The sequence below is a fragment of the Ranitomeya imitator genome, chromosome 2, assembly GCF_032444005.1.
Source record: "Ranitomeya imitator isolate aRanImi1 chromosome 2, aRanImi1.pri, whole genome shotgun sequence".
Taxonomy (NCBI): Eukaryota; Metazoa; Chordata; class Amphibia; order Anura; family Dendrobatidae; genus Ranitomeya; species Ranitomeya imitator.
The window spans coordinates 760,325,542-760,340,412 of NC_091283.1; the positions used below are offsets into that span (position 1 = coordinate 760,325,542).

The following is a 14,871-nucleotide window of genomic DNA, read 5'->3' on the forward strand; positions in this document are numbered from 1 at the left end:
CTCCCTCCTATGCAGGATGAGCCCCCACGTAGCTCCCTCCGTGCAGGATGAGCCCCCACGTAGCTCCCTCCGTGCAGGATGAGCCCCCACGTAGCTCCCTCTGTGCAGGCACACATCCCATCCATATATTTAGAAAAATATATACAGTATATACCTCTCTCCCGTTCCCTTGGCGCTCCACTCCGACCTCATTATTATCCTCCCATGCTCTTAGCAAATACTTTTCTTCCATGTGAATTCTGAGCATCTTAGACTTCTGCTTTGTGCCATTCCTCCTCGAAATATATGAATAACTAGCTGAAGAGCCCGGCGTTGCCTGGGCATAGTAAATATCTGTGGTTAGTTATAGCACGTCACTTCTCTTATTTTCCCATCACGCCTCTCATTTTCCCAATCACATCTTTAATTTTCCCCCTCACATCTCTCATTTTCTCCCTCACACCTCTCATTTTCTCCCTCACTCCTCTCATTCCCGCCTAACACTTGTCATTTCGACTTCACATCTGTCATTTTCCGATCACTACACTATTTTCCCTCACTCCTCTCATTTTGCACTAACACCTTTTCATTTTCACCTCACACCTCTCATTTTCACCTCAGTATATACATGTTTGTCATCTCCCTTATATATAGTATACACCTGTATGTCATCTCCTGTATATAGTATATACCTGCTGTCATCTCCCCTGTATATAGTATATACCTGCTGTCATCTCCCCTGTATATAGTATATACCTGTGTCATCTCCTATATATAGTATATACCTGTATGTCATCTCCTCCTATATATAGTATATACCTGTATGTCATCTCCTTCTATATATAGTATATACCTGTATGTCATCTCCTCCTGTATATAGTATATACCTGTGTGTCATCTCCCCTGTATATAGTATATATCTGTCTCATCTCCTCCTGTATATAGTATATACCTGTATGTCATCTTCTATATATAGCATATACCTGTATGTCATCTCCTCCTGTATATAGTATATACCTGTAGGTAATCTGCTCCTGTATATAGTATATACCTGTGTCATCTCCTCCTGTATATAGTATATACCTGTATGTCATCTCCTCCTGTATATAGTATGTACCTGTATGTCATCTCCTCCTCTATATAGTGTATACCTGTGTGTCATCTCTCCTGTATATAGTATATATCTGTGTGTCATCTCCCCTGTATATAGTATATACCTGTGTGATCTCCTGTGTTAGACCTCGTTCACACGTTATTTGCTCAGTATTTTTACCTCAGTATTTGTAAGATAAATTGGCAGCCTGATCCCCAGCCAACAGGAAGCCCTCCCCCCTTGCAGTATATATTAGCTCACACATACACATAATAGACAGGTCATGTGACTGACAGCTGCCGTATTTCCTATATGGTACATTTGTTGCTCTTGTAGTTTGTCTGCTTATTAATCAGATTTTTATTTTTGAAGGCTAATACCAGACTTGTGTGTGTTTTAGGGCGAGTTTCGTCTGTCAAGTTGTGTGTGTTTAGTTTTGTGTGGCGACATGCGTGTAGCAACTTTTTGTGTGTCGAGTTGCATGTGACAGGTTAGTGCAGCAAGTTGTGTGCAGCAAGTTTTGCGCATGGCGAGTTTTGCGTGTGGTGAGTTTTATGTCTGGTGCCTTTTGAGTATGTGCAAGTTTTGTGTGAGGCAACTTTTGCATGTGTTGCAAATTTTGTGCATGTGGCAATTTTTCCGCGTGTGCAAGTTTTGCGTGTGGCGAGTTTTCCATGAGGTGAGTTTTGCACTTGTGGTGCGTTTTGCGTGAGCCTAGTTTTTGCATGTGGCGAGTTTTGCGCGTGGTGAGTTTTGAGCGGCGACTTTTGTGTTTCAACTTTTATGTGGCGAGGTTGGTGTATGTGTGGTGAAATGTGTGCTGAGGGTGGTATATGTGTTCAAGCACGTGGTAGTGTGTGGCGCATTTTGTGTGTGTGTTCATATCCCCATGTGTGGTGAGTATCCCATGTCGGGGCCCCACCTTAGCAAATGTACGGTATATACTCTTTGGCGCCATCGCTCTCATTCTTTAAGTCCCCCTTGTTCACATCTGGCAGCTGTCAATTTGCCTCCTACACTTTTCCTTTCACTTTTTCCCCCATTATGTAGATAGGGGCAAAATTGTTTGGTGAATTGGAACGCGCGGGGTTAAAATTTCACCTCACAACGTAGCCTATGACGCTCGCAGGGTCCAGACGTGTGACTGTGCAAAATTTTGTGGCTGTAGCTGCGACGGTGCAGATGCCAATCCCGGACACACACACACACACACACACACACACACACACACACACACACACACACACACACACACACACACACACACACACACACACACACACACACACACACACACACACCTTTGTATAGTAGATTGAAAAACTAGGCATTGTCATTCTTCTTGTTTATAGTGTGCATGTTGACACGCACAATGATTGCAAAGTATGAGGAATAAGCGGCTGTACGCCCATGGAATGTTTTTAATGAAGACTGCTTATGAAGAGGTAAAAAAAATTGGTTGAAAAAATGTACATAGCTGTTAAACTGAGACAGAGAATGGGGCTGGCGTTGTCCATGAGATAAGCCAGCCCCCTTCATCACATCACCAACGCAGGCTGTATTTGGGAAAAGAAAAAAAAAAGCAAAAGTGGGACTAAGGCTGTATTCATATGCAGTGCAGTGTTTTTGCTGCATTTTTCTTTTTGCAGCCAAAACCTGCTCTCTTGGAAGGAAGAACGCTGCTTTCACAATACCCGGTTGTCCGTGTTTTCACAATGATTTTTTTGGGTATGGATTACATGTGTGTTTTGTCTACAGTACATGTGTAATAAGGTTTTATTTACCAAAAATGCAGCGACAACAGAAAACTCAGTTTTTTTTTTTTTTATTTTTTTTTTTCAGTTTTATTGCTTGTTATAAGCAAAAAAAGCACTGTGAAAACTCTGAAAGAATTGACATGCTGCAGATTTATATTATCTAAGAGGCAAATGTATGCAACTGCATCAGAGTGGGGATATAATGCATAGCACTGCACGGGTTTCTCCGGCTTCCTCCGTTCTCATTTTTATTTCCTTGTGCTTTTTAGATAATTTTAATTTAATTTTTACTCCTCTTTTAATTACTTTCTCCGCAAGGTCTGCCTGTATCGCTTCAGGGTATGCTGGTATTTTGTTTCCCATGTGTCATCCTTCATTATCTACATTAATATCCTCACATTTCATATCTATTTCATTAACATTTTTTTTTCTGCTGCACGCAATCCTTTTCTAAAAAACTATACTGACAAATATTTCCGAGTGAATCTATGAATTTCCAAGACATTGTCTAGATTTACAAAACATGCATTATATCCTTTTTGGGGGAATTTTTAGGGGATACTGTATTTAGGATTCTCAATAATTGGCAAGAATGGGGAGTGGTATAAAAGAAGCTCTCTCTTCAGAAGAGCTATCTGCTACATGTCCAGATCAGATCCCATTGGAGGTGATATATATGCCCCCCTGAGGAAGCCCACCATGCGAAACGCGCGTCGGGGCTGTGGCACGCACTGTTCATCACTCACCCACCCTCTCCCACATGTGTAAGCACTAGTCATTTATTGCACTTTATACCTATGAAATGTAGATGCATACTACATGTTATACACCACCTTTTCATTCAGCACACTCATATTCCTGGTCGTCACTTAATGCTATCTCTCTGAGGTGCATGTGCCAGCTTTATTACGCTCTGTGCTGCTATTTTTTTGAACATAAGATTTGTTAAGGATATGTGTTGCTATATTTTTTCCCCTTTATACCCATCTTGTATTTTGTTTACGGGTTATTTACACCTTTTTAATGTGAGTATTCAATACAAATCTTTGTCACTGATACTACTGTATCTCATCTCCATGTCTCAGGGCATATTGCTCCATTGTTTTTGTAGGATTCTATATGAAGCTAAATGCATCGAGTGGCAGATAGACATGGGGGGGGGGGGGAACATTTAGTCTTGGGATTAGCCTGTATGTTAACAATCAGTTTGCACTTACTGTACTTTGTGAAAAATAATACAATCGTGGGATTAACCTTTTTTATTGTTGAAAGGGGATTTTCGGTTTAAAAAAGTGTTTCATCTGATGAGTGATTCTCAAAGCGCTTAGTATGCAAGAACTGATGGGACATGGACTGAAGATGTGGGTCCAACAGGGTGGTATAGTGTAAAACTTTAAAGACAGTAGAGACTGGACAACCAAAGGCGAGGTAGAGACTGGGGCTGTGGAGTCGGTAAGCCAAACCTCCGACTCCACCAGAATGGACTCCGACTCCACCGCCCTGGTAGAGACACTATGGCTTCAGTGAGCCTCTTGTTCTTCTTTGCTCAGAGTCCTGAGATATAGCAGATTTGAGTAGACCAGATGGCACTCATTAACAATGTCGCAGAGTCCAGAGTGTTCCGAAGTAGTGAATAATTGGATGCAGCAGGAGCTCGCTAACGAAGTAGCAGAGTCCAGCAACATAGCAGAGCTGGCTATCAGAAGGTTCACTGTGCCTCAATAGCAGAGCTGTGTATGTCTGTCAGGAGGCACACCAAAGATGCTGAACAGAGCTGTATTTGTCAGTAGGTGATACACGTAAGCCGGTGAGCGAGACCATATTTGTATAGAGCAGTGTTCCCCAACTCCGGTCCTCAAGAGCCACCAACAGGTCATGTTTTCCGGATTTCCTTAGTATTGCACAGGTGATAATTGCATCACCTGCACAGGCAATAATTCCATCACCTGTGCAATACTAAGGAAATCCTCAAAACATGACCTGTTGGTGGCTCTTGAGGACTGGACTTGGGGAACACTGTGTTAGAGGCTCAGTGATGTTGATCTGAACAAGACTGATGGCTCACGCTGATATAAATGCAATAACCGAAGCGGTAGACGCCAACTATGTGAACTACGCCGTTCCAACTCCTGCGACCGGTGGGCGTCCCGCAGATTGTAACCCCAATAATCTAGCATTCTTTACCTATCGTAGCTCGTAGGGGTAAGCACAGAGCTTTATACTCACAGTAAACATACATAAACTCCAATTTTTTCCACTGGTTGATTTTAATTATTCGGCTGGTTCAATTAAGGGAGTTCATTAACAATTAATTGCCTTTTTCAGCTGAACATTACGTGATGAAGGTGTGCTAGCATGTGGCAAAACCTTTCGTTATATGGACATCCTGTGTAGCATATTCTTATAAAAAAAAAAAGTAATTTCCACCAGATGAATAGGTTCAAGGGATCACAAATTTCACAAGTTGCTATAGAAACACTCTGTAGATTGTACTGGAAATTACATGTACGGGAATACATAATAAAACAATCCAGAAAGCAAATAATGATTTGAATATGATTTTTGCATGGTTGCTAAAATTGAGCCTGTGCTCCGTGATTTCCCTTTTCTTTAGTTACTTGTAGAATTTCTCTAATAAGGGAATGTGTCGGCCTACAACTTACAGAAGAAATAACCCTGCTTTTAAATCGTTTTTACAGTTAATAAGCATTTTGCAATAGATCCTAAAGGATAATAAAGATAACCTATATGTTTGCTCTACAGGGAATTCTGTCAATGATGGAGTCACTCCGCCCACTGGACTCCTAAATCCACAGTGCGTATAGATCATGTATCAATCTGTTCAGCTTCTCTTGCCTTGAAAATAATGCCTGCAAATCAAACTATTTTAATAAATGTGATCTGTTCCCTTTTAAAATGTTTTCAGGCAATTTTTCAAGGTTGCTTATCATGTGGTTAGAAAGTATTTTGAAGTGGGAGGAATGATGCCTTGCCTCCAGTGCCTTATCTGTAAATAAATTCTTTACCTTATGTGTTGCATTGGCTTTCATAGATTTCTAAAAAGGCGTAATAAAAATACTTGTTCCAATGTTTCTGCCAAAAATGTGTTAAACACCTTGGAAGTACAAGAGATAAGCAGCAGACAGTGCTTTCTGTTGGCTCTCGTCCCTATCTGCTTAGAACAGGCACATTTTTATTATAGTGGGAAGACGGGTTGGCCTTTTAACAATCTCGATCATTTACTCGGTATTAAGCTCACATCATACAGCAGAACACAGCACTGTGTCTGTAATGGTATCCTGATTACATAGCTCTATAGTTATACCACCGCACTAGACGGTTAGCTTCCGGCTTATGTACAAGTCTGTTCTACATCTCCGACCATGGGCCGTAGATTTACCACTAGGGCCACATGCTGAAAATCTTTCCAGGAGTGCTTCTTAAGTGTTCGAAATGGGGAAATAAAAGTTTCTTACAATCACAGTGCATTGATGCATTTTAAGGGTGTTGTCCACTTTTTCATGAACCCATTTTCACTTACCCTATCAATTATTTTGAGAGTTGGGGTCCTCGGCTCTGGATCCTTATTTCTTGATTAGAATACAAAGAGGCTATCCTACATTACTCCGATAACCTATTGGTTTGAATGGGCACTGTGTAATCCCTTATCTCTCCTATGGTGGCGTTACGGAGAGACTATGCACATATTGAAAAGGTATTTCCTCATATTGCTGATCTGGGCTCCATTGTGTTGTAGGAGAAGAATGGCTGTGATCTTTCAATGGAGGCTCCTAACTTATGCAATTGTGAACAGTACTTTAGGAGAGCATGAATCGGATGACGAGTTCCCTATAATTCTTCAGGGTACAGAAGGAAATGAGAATATTTGGGCCACGCAACGTATTCCTCAAGCCTATTGAAAAAGTTATTCTTGGGTTAATAATTTGAGATCTCATCTTTGAGATTGGTTGAAATCTCTATGCAGGTTTGCATTTTTGAGAAAATGTTAAATTAGACAGTAAACAACCTTTTGAGGATAGTGTTATGCTGAGTCACTTCTCGCGGCCAAGGCGTGAGACTGGGATAGTCAGGTGACCGAGGTCAAAAGCCAGGAAGGTACATCATAAACAGAAGATATAAAGGCGTAGTCAGGTCACATTCCAAGGTCAGAATACCAGGAGGATAGCAGATCAAAGCAGAAGGGGTTAAAAAGGCGGATGGTCAAAACGAGGTCCAAGGTCAGGCAATGAAAGATCTACAAACCGAATGCAAGGCAAAGCGAGACCAACCACACAGTAGCTGAATGTATATCTGGCAGAGGTCTAGTAGTAACAGCCCAGTTAAATAGCCTGGCAATCATGTGCGAAAAATAACACCTTGAGACAGCCAGCACTCCCAGTCTCAGATTGGATGGCCGAGCTGTCAATCAAAGCACTGACTGCTTCAGTACGCCCCTGTAGCAGATTGAACAGCTGAACCGTCAGTAACTGCATCCCAGACACACTGAGGGTTTGAACCGTAACAGGGCATGTTTAACGCCTTGGGTGCCGATGGGTTATCGAATGCCTCATGACCGCATTGATGGTACTCCTGTCAAATCCAGCCACAGCCTGGGCTTCATAAGAGATCATAATTTTATCTATATAGTACAATACTGTGTAGTGAGAAATCTGATTCACCTCACCTTGTATGTAGCTCCATGATGGAGATGGGGAACATTCACAGTACTGTTTTACTGCTATACATAGTACTAGCAAAGGTTCGAGTCCCCCACGAAAAGTTTGGTCTGTGAAAATATAAAATTAACACTAGCGGTAAAAGATAAAGAAGAAAAAAGAATCAGCACACTTGCATTTTTTGGTCACCCCACGTTCACTGCCCAAAAATACAATTAAAAAAGCGATCAAAAAGGTATATGAACCCAAAGATGATATAATTTAAATCCTAGAATCAACAGAAAGCTCGCAACACTTGCTTGTCATACATAATACCGGGAAACTTGAAACTGGAGGGTGTTAAATCCAGCTGGTGGAGCACAGCGGTAGACGGAAGGTGGGGGGGGAGGGGAACGGCACAACCATCCGGTAAATATGAAAATCTCTTTATTCAGATTCCATTGAAAAACGTGTGGGGGGGCTGGGGAATGTTGAGCTTCATTTTCTCAAGACAGCTGGGCTCTAAGTACAGGCAGGTCCAGAACACTATTAACCAGCAGATATGAGATTAATCTGCAGCTTAATAGTATTTTTTCACGTGACCCGTTCCCTTTAAGGTAGCCCTATATTTACTCTATATTCCAAATGCATCTATCAAGCTCCATGTACCTAGCGGATGCATGTGTTGAGCTAGAATACGTTGGTTTATTTTGTTCTGTGATCTAGAATGGTTTACTGTTCTAGATAGGCTTCCTCTAACCTATCACTGCACAGTAAATGATTTTTACCATGTGACGGTACAATATTGTAACTAAACTTGGAACCTTGCGATGTTGTCTTGGGCATTAGCCATATTCTTCATAGTGTAAGGAGGTTGTATTGGCTGTTGTGCCGTTTGGAGCTTCCTACATTCATCTTCGCGACTTGTAAAGATTTGATCTAGAAATTTTTTTAAAAAGGTTGTCCACTACTTTATCATTGATTGTCTGACCAGTCGGAACCTGGCATCTGACAATCCGCTGTTCTGTGTCGATGGCGACCGCCGGCTGGAACTGCTCAATTGCGGGGCTGCGCCATTTTCTAATAGTGGCTGAACAAAGGTACTACACATTCAAACCAATAGGAGGTGGATGTGTAATACCCTGCTCCCGCCATTGTCAGAATAGGGAGCTGCTCTGCTATCTAGCGGTCCTGGCCAGCTGCCACCAAGAACAGTTGATCAGCAAGGATGCTGGGTGTCGGACCCCAACCAATCAGACATTGACCTCTCCTAAGGATAGGTCATCAATGATAAAGTAGTGGACTACCTCTATAAATTAAAGCCTCAACACAACCTTTTTTTTTTTTTTTTAATTCCCTCTAACACAGTTCTAGTTGATAAGCCCAACTACAATTTTTCCTATAGGCAAATAGAAGCCAGAAATGCTGAGGGGGGCTCACTAATTAGTATTTAGAACCCCCCAAATAGTGCTAGTGAGGTGCTTGCTTTAACTTCCAGGTGGCCGCACACTATTCTGATAACTCCATTCTTTTATCTTTGTATGAGACTGAGCAGATCAATCTGTCAGTGTCAATAATGCTCTTATTGAAGTCAAAGACTTGGGAATTACCTAAAATATGACATCTCACTGCTTTAACCCCTCTGTGACCTTAGACGTACTATCCCGTCGAGGTGCCCTGGGCTTATCTGACCCTGGACGGGATAGTACGTCATAGCCGATCGGCCGCGCTCACGGGGGGAGCGCGGCCGATCGCGGCCGGGTGTCAGCTGCTTATCGCAGCTGACATCCGGCACTATGTGCCAGGAGCGGTCACGGACCGCCCCCGGCACATTAACCCCTGGCACACCGCGATCAAAGATGATCGCGATGTGCCGGCGGTGCAGGGAAGCACCGCGCAGGGAGGGGGCTCCCTGCGGGCTTCCCTGAGCCCCCCGCAGCAACGCGATGTGATCGCGTTGCTGCGAGGGTCTCCTCACCTCCCTCCCTGCTCGAGCCCCGGATCCAAGATGGCCGCGGATCCGGGTCCTGCAGGGAGGGAGGTGGCTTCACAGAGCCTGCTTAGAGCAGGCACTGTGAAGGCTGCAACGCTGCATGTCAGATCAGTGATCTGACAGAGTGCTGTGCAAACTGTCAGATCACTGATCTGTGATGTCCCCCCCTGGGACAAAGTAACAAAGTAAAAAAAAAATTTTCCAAATGTGTAAAAAAAATAAAAAAAAATATTCCAAAATAATGAAAAAAAAAAAAAAAATATTATTCCCATAAATACATTTCTTCATCTAAATAATAAAAAAAAACCAATAAAAGTACACATATTTAGTATCGCCGCGTCCGTAACGACCCGACCTATAAAACTGTCCCACTAGTTAACCCCTTCAGTAAACACCGTAAGAAAAAAAAAAAGAGGCAAAAAACAACGCTTTATTATCATACCGCCGAACAAAAAGTGGAATAACACGCGATCAAAAGGACAGATATAAATAACCATGGTACCGCTGAAAGCGTCATATTGTCCCGCAAAAAAAGAGCCGCCATACAGCATCATCAGCAAAAAAATAAAAAAGTTATAGTCCTGAGAATAAAGCGATGCAAAAATAATTATTTTTTCTGTAAAATAGTTTTTATCGTATAAAAGCACCAAACCATAAAAAAATGATATAAATGAGGTATCGCTGTAATCGTACTGACCCGAAGAATAAAACTGATTTATCAATTTTACCAAACGCGGAACGGTATAAACGCCTCCCCCAATAGAAATTCATGAATAGCTGGCTTTTGGTCATTCTTCCTCACAAAAATCGGAATAAAAAGCGATAAAAAAATGTCACGTGCCCAAAAATGTTTTCAATAAAAACGTCAACTCGTCCCGCAAAAAACAAGACCTCACATGACTCTGTGGACCAAAATATGGAAAAATTATAGCTCTCAAAATGTGGTATTGCAAAAAATATTTTTTGCAATAAAAAGGGTCTTTCAGTGTGTGACGGCTGCCAATCATAAAAATCCGCTAAAAAACTCGCTATAAAAGTAAATCAAACCCCCCTTCACCACCCCCTTAGTTAGGGAAAAATAAAAAAAAATGTATTTATTTCCATTTTCCCATTAGGGTTAGGGTTAGGGCTAGGGTTAGGGCTAGGGTTAGGGCTAGGGTTAGGGCTAGGGTTAAGGTTAGGGCTAGGGTTAGGGCTAGGGCTAGGGTTAGGGCTAGGGTTAGGGCTAGGGCTAGGGTTAGGGTTAGGGCTAGGGCTAGGGTTAGGGTTGGGGCTAAAGTTAGGGTTAGGGTTTAGATTACATTTACAGTTGGGAATAGGGTTGGGATTAGGGTTAGGGGTGTGTCAGGGTTAGAGGTGTGGTTAGGGTTACCATTGGAATTAGGGTTAGGGGTGTGTTTAGATTAGGGTTTCAGTTATAATTGGGGGGTTTCCACTGTTTCGGCACATCAGGGGCTCTCCAAACACGACATGGCGTCCGATCTCAATTCCAGCCAATTCTGCGTTGAAAAAGTAAAACAGTGCTCCTTCCCTTCCGAGCTCTCCTGTGTGCCCAAACAGGGGTTTACCCCAACATATGGGGTATCAGCGTACTCAGGACAAATTGGACAACAACTTTTGTGGACCAATTTCTCCTGTTACCCTTGGGAAAATACAAAACTGGGGGCTAAAAAATAATTTTTGTGGGAAAACAAAAAGATTTTTTATTTTCACGGCTCTGCGTTATAAACTGTAGTGAAACACTTGGGGGTTCAAAGTTCTCACAACACATCTAGATAAGTTCATTGAGGGGTCTAGTTTCCAATATGGTGTCACTTGTGGGGGGTTTCTACTGTTTAGGTACATTAGGGGCTCTGCAAACGCAATGTGACGCCTGCAGACCAATCCATCTAAGTCTGCATTCCAAATGATGCTCCTTCCCTTCCGAGCCCTCCCATGCGCCCAAACGGTGGTTCCCCCCCACACATCGGGTATCAGCGTACTCAGGACAAATTGGACAACAACATTTAGGGTCCAATTTCTCCTGCTAACCTTGGAAAAATACAAAACTGGGGGCTGAAATATAATTTTTGTGGAAAAAAAAATATTTTTATTTGCATGGCTCTGCGTTATAAACTGTAGTGAAATACTTGGGGGTTCAAAGCTCTCACAACACATCAAGATGAGTTCCTTAGGGGGTCTACTTTCCAAAATGGTGTCACTTGTGGGGGGTTTCTACTGTTTAGGTACATTAGGGGCTCTGCAAACGCAATGTGACGCCTGCAGACCATTCCATCTAAGTCTGCATTCCAAATGGCGCTCCTTCCCTTCCGAACCCTCCCATGCGCCCAAACGGTGGTTCCCCCCCACATATGGGGTATCAGCGTACTCAGGACAAATTGGACAACAACTTTTGGGGTCCAATTTCTCCTGTTACCCTAGGGAAAATACAAAACTGGGGGCTAAAAAATAATTTTTGTGGGAAAAAAATTTTGTTTTATTTTTATGGCTCTGCATTATAAACTTCTGTGAAGCCCTTGGTGGGTCAAAGTGCTCACCACACATCCAGATAAGTTCCTTAGGGGGTCTACTTTCCAAAATGGTGTCACTTGTGGGGGGTTTCAATGTTTAGGCACATCAGTGGCTCTCCAAACGCAACATGGCGTCCCATCTCAATTCCTGTCAATTTTGCATTGAAAAGTCAAACGGCACTCCTTCCCTTCCGAGCTCTCCCATGCGCCCAAACAGTGGTTTACTGCCACATATGGGGTATCAGCGTACTCGGGACAAATTGGACAACATCTTTTGAGGTCCAATTTCTTCTCTTACCCTTGGAAAAATAAAAAATTGGGGGCAAAAATATAATTTTTGTGAAAAAATATGATTTTTTATTTTTACGGTTCTGCATTATAAACTTCTGTGAAGCACTTGGTGGGTCAAAGTGCTCACCACACCTCTAGATAAGTTCCTTAGGGGGTCTACTTTCCAAAATGGTGTCACTTGTGGGGGGTTTCAATGTTTAGGCACATCAGTGGCTCTCCAAACGCAACATGGCGTCCCATCTCAATTTCTGTCAATTTTGCATTGAAAAGTCAAACTGCGCTCCTTCCCTTCCGAGCTCTCCCATGCGCCCAAACAGTGGTTTACTGCCACATATGGGGTATCAGCGTACTCAGGACAAATTGGACAACAACTTTTGAGGTCCAATTTCTTCTCTTACCCTTGGAAAAATAAAAAATTGGGGGCAAAAATATAATTTTTGTGAAAAAATATGATTTTTTATTTTTACGGTTCTGCATTATAAACTTCTGTTTAGCACTTGGTGGGTCAAAGTGCTCACCACACATCCAGATAAGTTCCTTAGGGGGTCTACTTTCCAAAATGGTGTCACTTGTGGGGGGTTTCAATGTTTAGGCACATCAGTGGCTCTCCAAACGCAACATGGCGTCCCATCTCAATTCCTGTCAATTTTGCATTGAAAAGTCAAATAGCGCTCCTTCCCTTCCGAGCTCTCCCATGCGCCCAAACAGTGGTTTACTGCCACATATGGGGTATCAGCGTACTCAGGACAAATTGGACAACAACTTTTTGGGTCCAATTTCTCCTGTTACCCTTGGTAAAATAAAACAAATTGGAGCTGAAGTAAATTTTTTGTGTAAAAAAGTTAAATGTTCATTTTTATTTAAACATTCCAAAAATTCCTATTAAACACCTGAAGGGTTAATAAACTTCTTGAATGTGGTTTTGAGCACCTTGAGGGGTGCAGTTTTTAGAATGGTGTCACACTTGGGCATTTTCTATCATATAGACCCCTCAAAATGACTTCAAATGAGACGTGGTCCCTAAAAAAAAAATTGTGTTGTAAAAATGAGAAATTGCTGGTCAACTTTTAACCCTTATAACTCCCTAACAAAAAAAAAAATTGGTTCCAAAATTATGCTGATGTAAAGGAGACATGTGGGAAATGTTACTTATTAAGTATTTTGTATGACATATCTCTGTGATTTAATTGCATAAAAATTCAAAGTTTGAAAATTGCGAAATTTTCAAAATTTTCGCCAAATTTCCGTTTTTTTCACAAATAAACGCAGGTACTATCAAAGAAATTTTACCACTATCATGAAGTACAATATGTCACGAGAAAACAATGTCAGAATCACCAGGATCCGTTGAAGCGTTTCGGAGTTATAACCTCATAAAGGGACAGTGGTCAGAATTGTAAAAATTGGCCTGGTCATTAACGTGCAAACCACCCTTGGGGGTAAAGGGGTTAAAGTAATTTCTAGGTCTACAGGTATAGGCTTGTCATAGTCCTGCTGGTTCAAAAAGAAAAAGTGAAATGTACATGGTTCTTCCTCATTCGTCTTATTAAACTTTGTGATATGAAAATGACTTGGCACATTACTATTAACTCTTAAAAATACCTAAAACTAAAGATGAGTATAACTTGCATCCAGCTTCTCGCATTGGCCCAAATCATTCGTTAGCCTATTTTTTTTATTTTATTTTTTTTTCCCGTTTTTGCATAACTGTAAGAGCAGATAATAGACAGAAAAAATTATGGAGTATGGGAGCTGTATAGATTTTGGGGTTTGACTTTGCATTCTTTTTTTTCTTTTTAGTTATTATAATACAAATTTTAAAATGAAAAAAAGTGAAACCTAGGTATGAGCAACCTACAAAAGGTGAATTTTAGCAGCTTGACAAATGGGAACCCAACCGTCTCAACAAGTTATATAGAGAGATGACATACATCCAGAAGACACAAGGGCCAACCTCCGAAGGAGGGAATCAAAGTAATCCAGGAGTAAAGGCGGATTCACAATAATCACATGTGTGGCAATTCCAGACCAAACCTTGCTAAAGGCACCCGGGGAAATTCAAGAAGATTCACGGAAGCAGACAATCCCATACATACTCCTAAACTCTCTCCTTTTGATTTTGTATTTTAAAGGCTATGTATACCTTCACACAGAATTTTATTTTTATTGTTCATTTGCTTCCTTAATGCATGGTTAAGCAAATTTGGGTCAGTGTTTATAAATAAAAAAAAAAAACTCTACAATTTTTGACCTGCAGAGTGCTTGTAATTCCAGAAGAGTTTCTGCTCCTGGTTCTGACTGCTTTCTGCCGTCACCTTCCCTTCTCTAAGTCTTCGAAATAACAACAGGGAGAGGTTTTCCACAGATTTCCACTATTTTGGAGAAAGGAGAAAGTATCTTTAGAGGACAGAGTAAACGGACTATACAAAGTGAGGAAAGCACATGAAGAGGAAATAATTGCAGGTTAGAAGCTGTGATGTTGAGCAGAGAATACAGCTCACAACCAGCCTGTCTTACCGAGTGAGACATTCCAACAAGTGAAAAATCCGAAACTTGGAGCCGGCTGGAAACTTATAATAAAATCAAACATTTG

General features: G+C 41.6%; 1 protein-coding gene across 10 annotated transcripts in view; it reads left to right on the forward strand.

Annotated features, from left to right (window-relative positions):
- MARCHF8 (membrane associated ring-CH-type finger 8) overlaps nt 1-14,871 on the forward strand; it is a 303,316-nt gene that overhangs the window by 49,542 nt on the left and 238,903 nt on the right. For 6 of the 10 annotated variants that reach the window (XM_069753365.1, XM_069753363.1, XM_069753355.1 and 3 more), the window contains one exon: nt 5,593-5,644. The exons of the other annotated variants lie outside the window; for them this stretch is intronic. The gene's annotated coding sequence lies outside the window, so the exon portion shown is untranslated. The remainder of the gene's footprint in view (nt 1-5,592; nt 5,645-14,871) is intronic. 10 annotated transcript variants of the gene reach the window in all.